This window comes from Tupaia chinensis, unplaced genomic scaffold (genome assembly GCF_000334495.1).
Source record: "Tupaia chinensis unplaced genomic scaffold, TupChi_1.0 Scaffold148049_1, whole genome shotgun sequence".
NCBI lineage: Eukaryota > Metazoa > Chordata > Mammalia > Scandentia > Tupaiidae > Tupaia > Tupaia belangeri.
Window position 1 is genome coordinate 494,338 of NW_006207899.1, and position 15,102 is coordinate 509,439.

At 38.5% G+C, this 15,102-nt stretch overlaps 2 non-coding genes across 2 annotated transcripts; both read left to right on the forward strand.

Annotated features, from left to right (window-relative positions):
• Positions 1–8,538: 8,538 nt before the first annotated feature.
• LOC114006447 (small Cajal body-specific RNA 17) lies at positions 8,539–8,667 on the forward strand. The gene has a single exon (XR_003548160.1).
• A 72-nt stretch (positions 8,668–8,739) lies between these two features.
• Positions 8,740–8,822, forward strand: LOC114006445 (small Cajal body-specific RNA 18). The gene has a single exon (XR_003548158.1).
• Positions 8,823–15,102: the final 6,280 nt, after the last annotated feature.

The following is a 15,102-nucleotide window of genomic DNA, read 5'->3' on the forward strand; positions in this document are numbered from 1 at the left end:
GCCGCCCCGCCCGCCGCCGCCTCGCTCCACAATGGTTTTTCTTTATAATGCATTGACACTCTTTGTGTATACCAATTACCATTTACATAAATATTTGTGCTGATAAGAATACATAAAAACTACCAAAGGTAGTTTTTGGCTGATTTGTAATAAATAAACTAAAAAAATAAGTAATCTGGTTTATTGTCCTCATTTTATTGGACACAGTATTGTCTTCTTTTTGTTTTTTTTATAATAGAATAATCATAAACTTTAAAGTTCTAATACTAGTTCAGTATTTAGAATGAGCACATACTTACAGCAATCTTAAGTACATGATGGCCCCAAACAGTTATCCATTATGATTTTGCAATATGTTGTATATCAAATGTTATTTAAATTTAAGACAGCAATAAAGAATTTAATATAGAGCTCCTAATTGGAATGAATCATACATCCTATTAACTGAGAAAAAACTTAAAGAACTTAATTTTCTAAGTTAATGTTGAGGAATTCAAACAATTTTTTCATAAAAAATAAACTTAACCTTTCTTTAAAACACTCCGTAAATCGTGTACATATCCCTATGATGAGTTTTTCTTTATTATCAGTTTAAAACACTAGCTTAGCTTTTAAATTATACAGTAGGAACTTATGAGCATGTCCCCTTTCTTTGCAAAGATTTTGGGGGCCAATCAATTGAAATTAAATTTGTCTTCATGTAAGAAAATCAAAAATCAGAGTAGAATAAAGTTAGTTTGAATAATTAGTTTTATTAGTAGAATGAAATCAGTTTGAATTCAGACTTTAATTAGTAATATTTTCCTTTGTATCTTTCTTTCTAGTCTATGTTACACCCCCTCCACCAAACACACATACTACACAAACACATGCACATAATACACTGTACATAATGTTAGTTTTAGACTGTTTTGTGCCATATGAAAAACATAACTCAGGCTAGATCAGAAATTTATTTCTCAGAGTTCTGGAGACTCAGAAATCCAACATTAAAGGGACAGAACATTCATTGTTGATTGAAAATCCTGTCTTTGCTGCCAAGATGACACCCTAAACATTGCATCCTTTGGAGGGGCAAGTTGTCCTCACGTGGCAAAAGACAAAAGAGCAAAAAGGGAGTGAACTCTCTCCATCAAGCTCTTGTATAATGATACTCATTTGTTTGCAAGGGGCAAGCCCTCCTTACCTAATGACTTCTTTTTAAAAAAAATTTATTTATTCATTTATTTTAATTTGACTAGGAAGAGAGAGATACAGAGAGATAGAGGGAAAGCAAGAAAGCAAGCCACCAAGTTGTGGGAGTCCAGATCCTCAACCACCACACCATCTGCTGGCCCCACCTAATCACTTCTTAAATACCTCATTTTTTTCACCATAGACATTATTTTAAACAGAGAACTTTACAATCTTGTACCTGATAAGATATTTTCCACTAAGTCTCTCCCATATACTCTCTACTATTCACTCCTCTCCCATACGGTTTCTGGACTCTACACTTGTCCTCCCTACTATTGTTATCTTTGGATCTTTCCATTTCTGCCAGAGTGCAAACATTCAGATATATTGAGTGGGGATATACAGTATTTGTCTTTTATAGGCTGGCTTACTTTGCTTAGCATTAGATCTTCTATATTCATCCACTTTAAGTAAAATGGCAGGGTCTCATTGTTCCATATGGCTGAGTAGTATCCCATAGTGTGTATGTGCCACAGCTACTCAACCCATTCATCAATTCTTGGGTATTTAGGGTGATTCTATGTCTTAGCAATTGTGAATAATTCTGCAATAAACATAAATGGGTAAGTGTCTTCCCAACTGTTTTCCTGACCTTTGGGTAAATATAATAGAAAGAAGTAGAATTACTGGATCATATGGTACTTCTATTTGTATGTTTTGAGGAAACTCCATATTGTTTTTCACAGTGGTTGTACCAATTTATACTCCTATCAGCAGTGTAGAAAGGGTGCCTTTTCACCAGAGCCTCACCAGCATGTGTTCATTTTTTTGATCAAAGTCATTCTTACTGCAGCTAAGCAATATCTCATTGGAGTTTTGATTTGCATTTCTCTGACAATAAAAGATGATGAACATTTTTCCATATACATTTTGGTCATCCATATGTCTTCATTGAAGAGTTTGTAGTTCAACTTATTTGTCCACTTTGGAATTGGATTATTCATTTGTGTATGTGTGTTGGGCGGGGTGAAGTATAGTCTGGTTATCAATTCCCTATCTGAAGTATAGTTTGCAAATATTTTCTCCCATTCTGAAGATGGATGTTTAATTCTAATTGTCTCTTCTTTCCTGGGCAGAAGCTTTTTATTTTGATAAGATCCCACTTGTCTTTAGTAGACTTGTTTAAGAAATGTTTGCCTAACCAAAGATTTCTGTGCTTCATGTTTATATTTACTAGGTTTTTGACTACTTAGAAAAACTGAACTTTATAAAAATTAAGTGTTTTTAATGTATGTATTCTAAAGACCAAGATTTGAAAAGTTCTGATAGCACTGATGTGATGCTTGCAATCATGATTCTGTTTTGGGGGGAAGAGTTCATAAGAAGCTAAGTAAAACGAGGGTTAATTAAGAGGACCAAGATCAATCCCAAGACAAGCTTTACCACACACACACACACACACACACACACACACAAAAGATGTCACTAGCAGCAGGAAAAAAAAAAAGAGAAAATGTTCTGGCCCCTCTGGCACCACCACCTACAACTGCTCCTGTCTAACAGTCCTAAATTCATGGGGTCGTCAAGTGGTGTGGTGGTTAAGGTGACTGGATGACTGGACTTCCACATAGCTGAACATAGTTCAAGTCCTGGACCTGCAGCTTGCTTTCTCACTTTCCTTCTCTCTCTCTCTGTCTCTCTCTGGTCAACTTCAAAAAAAATAAAATTAAAATAATGACAATGAATAAAATTAAATAAAACATTTATTCTTTTTTAAAAAGTCCTAAATTCATGAGCAACAACCACCTCATACAGACTCGAGCTTACAAAATTTTTCCTTAACTTCATTCTGTGATCAAGGCTACAAAAAGAAACCCTTGAACCTACTCAGAGCTCACTCCCCATACTCTTGCCTGGCCCTTATTAACCCACCTTCTGCTCAAGCTCCTGCACCTGATGAATTATTTTTTTTTTTTTTTTTTTTTTTTTTTTTTTTTCGGGGAGTTGGGGGGAGGAGGGTCCAGGACTCAAACCACGATCAACTACATGGGAATCTGGCATCATAGCCATTATGCCAACTGCTGGTCCCTAATTCTTTTACCACTTGTGCACAAGCCCTAGTGCAGTTGTTATCTTTAAGTGCTGCATGCAATGTAAACAGCTAAATATCTCTGTCAATTACATCATTATTGAAATTTTAAAAAAAGGAATGTTTGCCTACTCTGATGTCATCAAGAATTTTCCCTATATTTTTCAGCAGTTGTTTTATGGTTTGAGGTTTTATATTCAAATATTTGGTCCATTTTAAGTTGACTTTTGCTAATGGTGAGAGATATGGATTTAGTTTCTTTTTCTATAAGCAGATTTTCAATTCTTCCAGTTTCATTTGCTGAAAATACTTTCTTTTCTCCAATGCATTGTCCTATATTCTTTGGTAAAGTTCAGGAGCCTATATGTTTGGGTTTTTTTCTGGATTCTCTGTCCCATTTCATTGGCCTATGTCTCTTTTCTTGTGCCAGCCAGTACCATGCTCTTTTGATCATCACAGCTTTGAAAACAATTTTGAGGCTGGGTAGTGAGATGCCTCCTAATTCATTCTTTTTGCACAGTATTTCCTTGACTACATGAGGCCTTTTATGATTCCACATAAATTCTATAATTGTTTTTTCTACTTCTGTGAAGGATGTCATCAGTATTTTGATCAGAATTACAATTAATGTGTAAATTTATTTAGGTAGAATTATCATTTGATCATATTGATTCTTCTAATCCAAGGACATGGTGTGTTGTTCTATTTTTTTGTATCATACTCAATTTCTTTTGAATACTATCACATCAGCCATTAAATTTAGGCACATAGTTTTGGAGAGGACACATTTAAATTATAGCATTCCATCTTTGGCCCTCCAAAATGAATGTCCTTTCCACCTGTAAAATGCCTCCATCCCAATTAGACACACACACAGACACACACACACACACACACACACACAACACACACAATACACACTGTGACTAACAGTTTATGTTACCTACATGGGTTCTAAAAGTCAGCTTAACGGGAAGTCATTCTTCTTCTTGTACCCGCACTGACTGAGCCAAAGGCAAAGTTATGAAATGTTCAGAAATCAGTTTATTCTGAAGTAACTTGAAAATTCTTACCCTAGATGACAAATCAGAATTCTAGCTGATTTTTGGTGATGAGTACTGTACTTCTTGGATAGACAGCAAACAATAAAATACCATTACAGAGTTCTCTTCTGGTTCATACACATCAAAGCAAAGGCATTTACTAATGGCTTCTCCTGCTTCATAATTCCCACAGAGTTAAAATGCACCTCACTCAGACTTAATATCTCTTTTTTCCTACAGTGAAGACTTGCTGCCTGTGAGATGACCCAGGCAGAAGTTTGAGGCCTTTCTACTTTGTGCCTCAGGCCTTCCACTAAGAAAATTGAGTGTGAGAACTTTATTTCCAATACTGTCTGCCTATTGTGACATCTCTCCTGGGTCTCTTCACCCCTAAATTCTTCATTTCTTTTCAGAATTTAGCTGAAAAGCACTTTCCCGGCCTGTTTATCTCAATGTCTGTCTCTCACTGCTAGTATTTATTGCTTATCACGGTAAGTCTTTATTGAATGTAATCTGTTTGGGGATATAGTTGGCATGAAAGATGCTCCACCAAATGAAGTTGTAAAGTATTATACATAAATACTTAATTCCTGGATTTATTTATTATCATCATTACTTATTTACCATTATAGGCACACAGGACACCTTTGAAAGAAATAAATCTGGTAGGTTGCATTGCCAAATTTTATCACACTAGCTTGTAAGATATAAATTAAGCCATTATGTAATAATTATTAATATTCTTCATATGACTAGCATACATTAGAGTTTACAAAAACTATAGTCTTCCCAGCCACCGAACACAAAAAGATTTTAGTCTGCACGTTACAGGTCAGGGAACTGAGACTCAGAAAGCTCGAGTGATATATAAAGGTCATCTGAATAATGATTGCACAGGTAGGCTCAAACCAGGTCTCCTACGCCAGCTCGTAGTGCGTCTCTCTTCCACAGCTTCCCCCGAGACCAGCAGGGTCAAAGAAAATCCAACAAGTGCCAGATGAGAAACAAAATGGACTCCACTGTCCCCTCTCAAACTTCTGAAGCTTTCATGGGAGAGTACAATTTGGTGTGGATTTATGATTTATGTTCAGCTAAATTAACCCAACTTTGTATTTAGTTCAGAATCATTGGAACCTAAGTGTAAATGTGGGGCCCCCATACTAAATTTTTTATTTGCAACCTTAGGCAGGCTAAAAAGCCCACTATAATTAGCCTTAATTAATATAGTACAATCAGTGAGTTCTTTTCTCCATGTATTCCCAAAATACTAGAGATACCTGAGCTACAATTATGCCATTCAATGTGATTTGTAGAATTGGGATGCTGGTCAGAAGCATATGCCAGCAAAGAGGAGTACAGATTCAGGTAGAACAAAGACATGGTCATATTGATGCACAGAGGCCATCAGGCCACCTTTACTCCTGTTAGATTATTAGAATGCATTTAAATAATAGATACGCAAGGTCCAATGGGCCTTAAAATTACAATCAATTACATTGATTCTATCCCATACATCTTCACTCCAGCAATGGTAGATACAGAGAAACAGAACCACTGTGCAGTAAGAATTTCCCTGGCTAAGCAGGCACAGAGATGTTAAGGAACACTTTGAAACATTCCGTTTGGATGGTAATCTCTTAGCCTCTTGCAACTTTGCTTATCAGTTTATGTACACCTCCTCTTGGGAAGGAGAGTGTTTAAATCAAATTACTTTTTGACTTTTTAAATGAATAATGGAGCACTTGTGCTCACACCAGAGAGAAGGAAGGAAGGGGCGAAAGAGAAAAAGGAGCACCGTACGCAGAGCTCAGTCACACCATTTATCCCCTTCTAGTTCTCCAGCCCACCAGAATCCTGGAGAGACCCACACACATCCAGCCTGTTTTCAAGCCAGTCAGGCCATGGACTGGAACCACAGTCGCCATGTGGCTTCCAGCTCCACCATGTAGTATGCTACCAAGAGTGCCACAAAGACACGGCCAGAAAATTGCTTGTCTCTCAATGTTTTGAAAGTGTTTAAGATTTTACTATCTTTCTCAGGCAAATTCCTACCTTTCATTTAGGGATGCCTATATTAAACTTAATCTCACACCCTTGCTCTCTCCCTGAAGGGACTAGGAATGTGAGCCCCAAATTCCCATGGGAAGTCTGCTGAACAAACCAAAAGAGAGAATTTCAGAATAATGCTTATTCCTATTGCTGGGAGCTATGCAAATCACCTTTTCTTATATAATACTTTTCAATGTAATTGATGTTACAATGAAATTCCGGCTCCGCAGATCTATCTTATCTTAAAAAGTCACCCTGCGTTACCTCTTCTTAAAGGAGCATTTCAGTGCAAACCCCAAAGGCTGTGGACCTGCAATTCCTCAAAAGGAATAAATTAACTATTGAATCTTAGGCTGGCAGTCGATGGAGCATATTAAGTCCCCAAATAAATACACTGCCTGGGAAATTTGATTCAGTTCATAATAAAATAGATTAAATTGTCACCTTGAACTGAAAAATAATTATTCTTGAACTAAGTATAACAGAACAGAGCCATCCGTTTGGACCAGAAAAAAAATAAATAAAAAGTGGTAAATAGAAAATGTAATTTCTCAGTTTACCTAGAAACTATCAGAAAGAAAAGAAATAAAGAAATGTAAAATAAAGAACATAATAAATCACGTATATGGGTAAATATTTTCCATGTTTTCTATTCACATCATTGATTTTAGTTCTGTAATCAAAGAGAAGTTAAAAAACAAAACTGAATATCAAAACAATTAACTTATTTTTATGTCAAGTGGGTGGAAATTAAGCTATTATGATGAGTGCATGTGATATATTAATCCATAGATCATTAACATAATAGTAATTTAATTTACCAAATGTATTTATATCCGATAAGTAATATAATAATCAGGAGAACTTTGGTGGTTTACAACAAAGGTTATTTACACAAGCTTAATAAATGAAAAAATAGGAGTTCAAAAGTATAGGTAACAGATAAGTTATACTAACTTTGAAAATTATAACATTATTACAAATACTCAACAAATTTGGGTGCACTGAAACAAGCCTGAGTGTCCACTGAATAAGGACAAGACAGAAGAAAACATAAGACATTTCTTTTCTTGTTTGCTTTTGTTTTTGTTTTTGTTTTTGTTTTGTTTTAGTTTGTTTTTGCTTTTTGGTCTTTGCCATAGGGCACATGCACTCACCAGAGACAGAAAGAGAGAAAGTGAGAAAAAACCCTCCAGGGAGATGGTCACTCTACAATCCTTTTTTCACCATTCTTTTCTCCAGATTTTCAGCATGCACACATAAGTGCCCAGCACACTTTTTAAGCCACTAGGTTCGGGACTCCAACCGTAGTCAGTCCAGTGTCTTAACCACCATGCCACCTGCTGGCTCCAAGATATTTCATTTTCATAATCTTAAAGAAATATCAATTATCTTCAAGGTTGCCATTTATTTCTGGACTTAAAATATTGTTCTCAACACCAGCAGTTAGCATAATGGCTATGTCGCTGGACTCCCACGTAGTCGACCGCGGTTCAAGTCCCCAACCCAGTGGCTTAAACTCATGCCGGGTGCGTGTGCGTGCGTGCCCAATATCCCAAGAGGAGAATGGAGGAGAAGGGATTGCGGCGTGGCCATCCCCCCTGGGGGGGGGGTGATTTCTCGCTTTCTATCTTTCTGTCTCTCTTTGTCTGGCGAGCGCACGTGCCCTATAGCAAAAACCTCTCAAAAAATACATATATATTCTTCTCAAGTAAGAACTTACACAGATTATTTTGAGTAAGCAATGAATAAAGTCTTCAGTAACCACATTTTGGCTATCATTTTCATATTGCTTTTCTTAGTAAGAATTCTTAAAACCCATGGCTATTACATAAATGTAAAATTTATTGCATAATAAATAAGACAATATTGCCCATGCATTAGCTTTCTGGTGGCCAAACTTGACCTAAGATTAGGAAAAGCATGTTCCTGAGATTACCTTCTGGAATATCATGATTCTTCCCTCAAGTTAAGGGTAGGATTCAGAAAGATTATTTGAGTTTGTAATTCCCAAAAAGCATCTGTAGTGCTAAGATTCCATGTTGTTTACTAAAAGAAAAATAAATATCCTTGGAAATCTTGTTAAAATTTCACCTAAACGCCTCTAGCGGGTGAGCGGGTACCTGGTTGGGACAGGAGGAATGGCGTGGGGAGGTGCTGCAGATGTAGTAGGGTACGGTGCTTCCGGGTCCTGCATACAACCCCTAGAAGAGCCCGCAGTATTTTCCATACATGATCAGGCGCCATTGTGAGTCTGAGAGGATTACAAAAACGTGGTAGGTGAAGTGGGGCTGGGGACTGGACACAGGGGGATGAGGGGCCAGGGACAGCAGGTGAGGTTTGACAAGGGAGGTTTAGGGAGACCACTGTAACTGTGAGCCCTGGCCGATGATGACGTGACCACTGCGCAATCTGAGTTCTGAGAACCACCTGATGGAGCGTGTTCTGAGAACCGACTGAGGCCGGTGGGGGGAAAAAAAAAAATTCACCTAATGTAAACCAGGTGTCACTTGGGGCCTCCCTGACCTTCAAAGAGTTGTCAAATATTCCTGATTTCCCTTCCATGTGATCCAGAATCTCTCACACATGTTCTGCATATTCCTGATACTATGGTTTGAATGTGTTCCCCAAAAATTTCACGTGTTGGACCAGCAGGTGGCATGGTGGTTTAGGCACTGGATTCCCACATGGCCTAGGAAGGTTCAAGTCCCAGACCTGGTGGCTTTCTCTCTCTCTCTCTCTCTCTCTCTCTCACACATCAACTCAAAAAATAATAACAAATGAAATTAAATAAATAAATAATTCTTTTTTTAAAAGTTCACATATTAAAATTCGGTTGTGACGACATTAAGAGGGTAAAAAATTATTTATTTCAACTATGATGTTGAGATGTGAGGCTTTGGGGAAATTAGAATTAGGGTGAGACTCCCCATGCCTGTATATTTGAATCAACAGATATGAACACATACACATTCCCGCTCTCTTATCATGTGATGATTCTACTGTATTACCCATCAGCAAAAAGTTCCTCACTAGATGTGGCCCCTGGACCTCGGTCTTCAAAACAGTGAACAAAATAAGCCTCTATTCTGTATAGATTACCCAGTCTCAAGTATTTGTTATTAGCAACATAGTAGGCTGGAATACCTGACCTATCTGCATTCACTATTCCTGAGTCTGCCCTTTCAGTTTGGAAAGTCAATCACAATTATGAATATTCTGAGGTTACTAAGTCAGCTCTGCTTGTTAATAACAGAGAGAACGTTATTTCCCATTCATCTTTCTCCAGCCCACTAGCCTACCTCCTGTTCATTCACCGCTCAGAGAACCACAATCCTGAAAAACATCCATGCCTACCATGGTCTATGTCGGTTGCTTCTGGGATTCTGGGACACAGAGAAGCCCTATTAGCTTTAGTCTGGAACTCTGGGTAATAATATTTATACTCTCTTACTACAACTTCTCCTGACAATTCTTTCCCTGAAGAATGGGTGAGAAGAATCGTTTAGTTATTTATAGTTAAGAATTCTCCCTGAAGCCCAACTTCACAAATTATCTTACTACTTTCTGGGAAAGAGGATAATGTGTTTCATAACTTTTCCCCTCTTGCACTCAGAAGAGCTCATTGGTCCTGCTACTTATATCCAGACATTAGTTTCTTAGAGCCTTTTGAGGGACAACCTACAACAAGATGTCTTCTTTAACTCAAACAAACCTAAAAATTGAATTTTTCATCTTATAGAGTCCTAGGCAGCAATTTTTTTCCCCTTAATGTATCCCACACATAGTTAAGCCTTCTGAAGGGCTAGAGGTAAGTAAAAGTGTGAGTACTTACACATGTAAGAGAGAACAACCTCTCAAAAGAGGATCACAAAACAATAATATCTGATTGAATGCTTAGGGCTGCTGAAAATTTGCTAAAATTTGCTAAAAGGAATCTACACAGAGAAAAAGCTCTAGAAATGTGCATGGAATCCCCTCAAGACTTTAATATTTCTAAGTGCAAATAATCAGAATAAGACTTTTTGAAGGAAACACACACACACACACACACACACACACTACTGGGAAACGTGAGTTAACTGGAGATTCTAGGCATTTCACAGTATGGACTGATGCTGGGCCTCCAAACAGCAGGAGGGTGAAGGCTTCAATTAATGCATTATGCATCAGGGACTCCAGAAAGTCCATGATGGGAATAAATCTGTCTACCTCTAGAATAGGACTACTATAGATATGCTGTCACAAAGCTTAAAAACAAGCATGAAGAAAATCAAGCTGATTCATAAGATAATTCATTGCCTTGGAAAATAAAAACTCAACTTCCATTTTTTATGGAAAGGAGGGACCAATCTGTGGTGTGGTGGTTAAGGTGCCAGGCCACACAGCTGACTGCAGTTCAAGTCCTCTACCCAGTGGCCTGAAAATCACACTGGGATTATGTGTGTACATGCCCAAAACCCCAGGAGGAGAATGAAGAAGAAGGGATTGCAACATGGCCATCCCCACTGCAGCGTAATTTCTCACTCTCTCTCACTGTCTCTCTCTGTCTCTCTCCAGTGAGGGCACACACCCTATGGCAAAAACCTAAAAAATAATAATAATAAAAGAGATAAGGAAATGAAATCTAAGTTCTCACTATTGGAGTGTCTATAATGTCCTACATACAATAAAAATGACTAGATGTTGGGCTGTTGATGTGTTGGTAAGGTAGCTGTATCCTATATGGCCAACTACGAGGCTCATGTTCTGGACCTGGCAGCTTGAAAAACACCCTGGATGCATGTGAATGCTTGCCAAAAATTCCAAGAGGAGTATGAAGGAAAAGGAATTATAGCATGGATCTGTGTGTGTGTGTGTGTGTGTGTGTGTGTGTGTGTGTGTGTCTCGAGCATATTTAAAAAGAAGAAAAGAAAAAAGAAAAAGAAAGAAGAATGACTAGATGTAGGATTTACTGACCTAAAACAAGGAAGAAGCATGCCCACCCAAAAGACACAGGAAAAGACACATGAAAGCTGCTCAAGTAATGCTAAAGTCATAAGGAAGATTATAGTTTCAATTCCCCAACCAACCTGTACATGCTAGGCATGTGTGTCCATCATCCTGGTGTGCCCATGATCCTGGTTGGTTAGAAGACCTGGGAGGTGGATAGATGGATGGAGGAATGCATGGTATGGGGCCCTGTTAAAGGCTCCATACTTTCTCTCTCTCTCTCTCTCTCTCTCTCTCTCTCTCTCTCTCTGTCTCTCTCCTCTCTGACTCTTAAGAAAGAAAGAAGTAAAGGGACCAGCAGTTAACGTAATGGCTATGTCTCTGGACTCCCACATAGTCGACCATGGTTCAAGTCCCGGACCGGGTGACTTAAACTCACACCGGCCGAGTGCATGTGCGTGTGTGCCCAAGATCCCAAGAGGAGAATGGAAGAGAAGGGATTGCGGCGTGGCCATCCACCCTGGGGGTTGATTTCTCGTTTACTGTCTCTCTGTCTCTGTCTGTCTGGCGAGCACACGCGCCCTATAGCAAAAAAAAAGAAAAAGAAAAAAGAAAAGAAAAGAAAAGAAAGAAAGAAAGAAGAAAGAAAGAAAGAAAGAAAGAAAGAAAGAAAGAAAGAAGGAAAAAGAAAGAAAAAGAAGTAAGAAAAAGAAAGAGAAAGAGAGAAAGAAGGAAGGAAGGAAGGAAGGAAGGAAGGAAGGAAGGAAGGAAGGAAGGAAGGATGGAAGGAAGGAAGGATGGAAGGAAATGAAAAATTTAAGAACTCCAACTAAACTCAAAGTAATGACTGCCACCTAGTGACATTGGGCTCTTTATCCCAGTCAGTCATTAGGCATGAGCTATCCTAAAGTCTGGTCCCTGATCATTATGAAATAGAAAAACTACCACTTATTAATCAGGACATAAATGTGTCTGGCACATCTGTTGGTAGGTACATCTCGTCACATATCCGTGCCCACTTGTGACTATAAATGAGCAAGTAGAGCAACTTCAGTTTCAAAAAGTCATGCAACCAGGAGCCTGGGCTCTTTGGGATGAGGACCACACCAGCATAAAAGGCAAGCTACCTACACAAGCCCAAAGTGTTGGCTCGGGGTAAAGGAGTCATAAATGGGTGACATAGGAGAGACATAATGAGTATCATTTAATACATTGATACTAATTGCAGGAGTGGGGGTTGCATCTTTATCCTATCAACCTTTATATTTCCTAAGACTTGTGATCTTGGAATCTGTATGGTTAGAATGAATTTAATGTGAGAAGAAAGTGGGCCTGAGCAGTGTAAGGGGTAGATTACAATGATGCTGTTTTGATTTCCCACCCAGATTGTCTTCACTAGACCAGACCAATGCATCCATGTTCCAGCTGCCCTGACTTTTGGCTGCCAAGGATATATGAGCAAGTGGGCCTAAGCAGGGCAAGGGGTGGACTATGATGATGTTTTGATATTCCATCCAGATCCTCTTCGCCACACCAACACACCCATGTTCCAGCTGTTAGGACTATTGGCTGCCAAAAATGCATGGCTGCCTACCTCCTTCTTTGAAGAATGGCTTTTGCCAATAGGGACTACCTAACCCGGGATGGTATGCATCAATCTCCCTCACTCTCTAGCCCCATACATCTCACAATGTATGACTGACTAAAAGCAGTGTACTAAATGCAGCTGCCCTTGCACAATTCCATATCACACCTCCTGTGGACCAGACAAAGGTTAGATTTTTACTTTAGACTACATCACTATTGTTCTGCTCTTTCCTCCTCTCCCTCCACTTTAGTCTTAACCTCACAGGTGTTGCAGAAAAGCATTTCCTGAACAAATGATGGGTCATGGTTACAACTGCCCTATCAAAGACTCTGCTCCTGAGGAGCAGGATCTGAGACAATCTCAAACTTTTTTATATAAGAATTAACAAGATGGTTAATTTAAAATGCAGCTTCCTTCATATTTAAGTCAATTTAATTCAGCTAGGTGTGTAGTGAGACCAGAGTTGGTCTTTTAATTTATTTGTTTATTTATTCACTTATTTATGTATTTATTTTAGATTTTTTTTTTCCCATGGAGCATGTGCACTCACCAGAGAGAGACAGAAAGTGGGAAATTATCCCCCGCCCAGAGGATAGCAACACCACAGTCCTGTCTCTCTCATTCTCCTGTCAGGATTTTGAGCATGCATACACCCATGTCCAGTGTGATTGTGTCCAGGACTCAACCTGTGGAGTGGGTCCTGTGGAATCCAGCACCTTAACTACCTCACTACCTGCTGGCTCCATGGCTTGGTTGTTTTAACAAGGACGGAATATGGTTACAATACAGTATTCTCCTGGACCCTCTGTGAAACACTGGACTAGACCATCAGCACATGAAAAGAAAGCTAGAAACATCACCGTCAGGGCAATACTCTGCATAAAGGCATCTGAGAGCAAGTTTCTCTACAGTTACTTACTCTCAGGACTCCCATTTTCCAACATGTAACCAACCCCTAACCGAAACTTTGGGATATGACTTTCACTCTACTCATGCTTATGACTTTAAAATGTTAATAAAACATGATAAGTGCAAAAGTCAAAATAAAATAGAAGATGTGACATGTAAGTAATGGACTGCACATTCTTAATTTAAATCATATATATTTATTCACCCACTTGGTAACTGAATCCTAACCAAATGAATTTGGAATATATTCCAGTCTAGTTTTATTAGGATTTGTGCTTTGTGTGCAATGTGAAAACAAAGAAAATATATTGCTACATCAACTTATATTATTCATGCATATAAAGTTCTATGTATCCACCCCGTGCGATTGAGAAAATGCATTAGGAAGTGGATTACAATAACAAGGAAAGGTTATTTGAGTCAAATCAAAACGATAAATGGGCTAGAGAAAAAATGTAAAATATTTGTTTTACACTTTCCTCCAGTGCCACATAAAACATTATCTTCTTCTCTAAGCAATTGTGAACATTTCTACTCTGTCATAGGGTATAAAGTAGAGCTCTGTTTAAAATCATTTATGTCTGTAAAGTTATGCAGGCTCCTTGTACTTCAGAGAAAGTATATTTTTGATCACCGCAATCTTAAAAGCTTATAGCTCTTGTTTGTAGTTACATGCAGGTAGACTAGCATACAAAGGCTGTTTTAACCAACCTCTAATTAACTAATTTATCAGATTCACCACATTTCATTTCCTCTGCAAACTGCACCAGTGACTGTCAACAGTAAGCAGAACACTCCCAATTCTTAGGTGCTCTATACTATTCCAGATTATTTCCTCTCCTCCAGGTGGGTGGTACAATTTATCAAGAGTTAATTATATAGATTCACAAACTTGTTCAAGAGCTCAGTTTTTATTATATTATTTAATTTGGGTAAATCCTACATAAACTTATGAAATACAAGTTCTAAAACAAATCAAGGTATTTTTGAAAACTCAGATAAATACTTAAAAAAAAACTTACTAATGGGGACCAGGAGTTGGTGTAATGGCTATGTTGCTGGACTCCCATGTAGTCGACCACGGTTTAAGTTCTGGACCCAGTGGCTTAAATTCACTCCGGGAATGTGTGCATGCATGCACAAGATCCCAAGGGGAGAATGGAGGAGAAGGGATTGTGGTGTGGCCATCTTCCCGGGGGAGAGGGGGCGGGAGGGGGTTATTTCTCGCTTTCTGTCTCTCTGTCTCTCTCTTTTTCTGGAGAGCGCACATGCCCTATAGCAAAAACCTCTCCAAAAAAAAAAAAAAAGGAGAGACT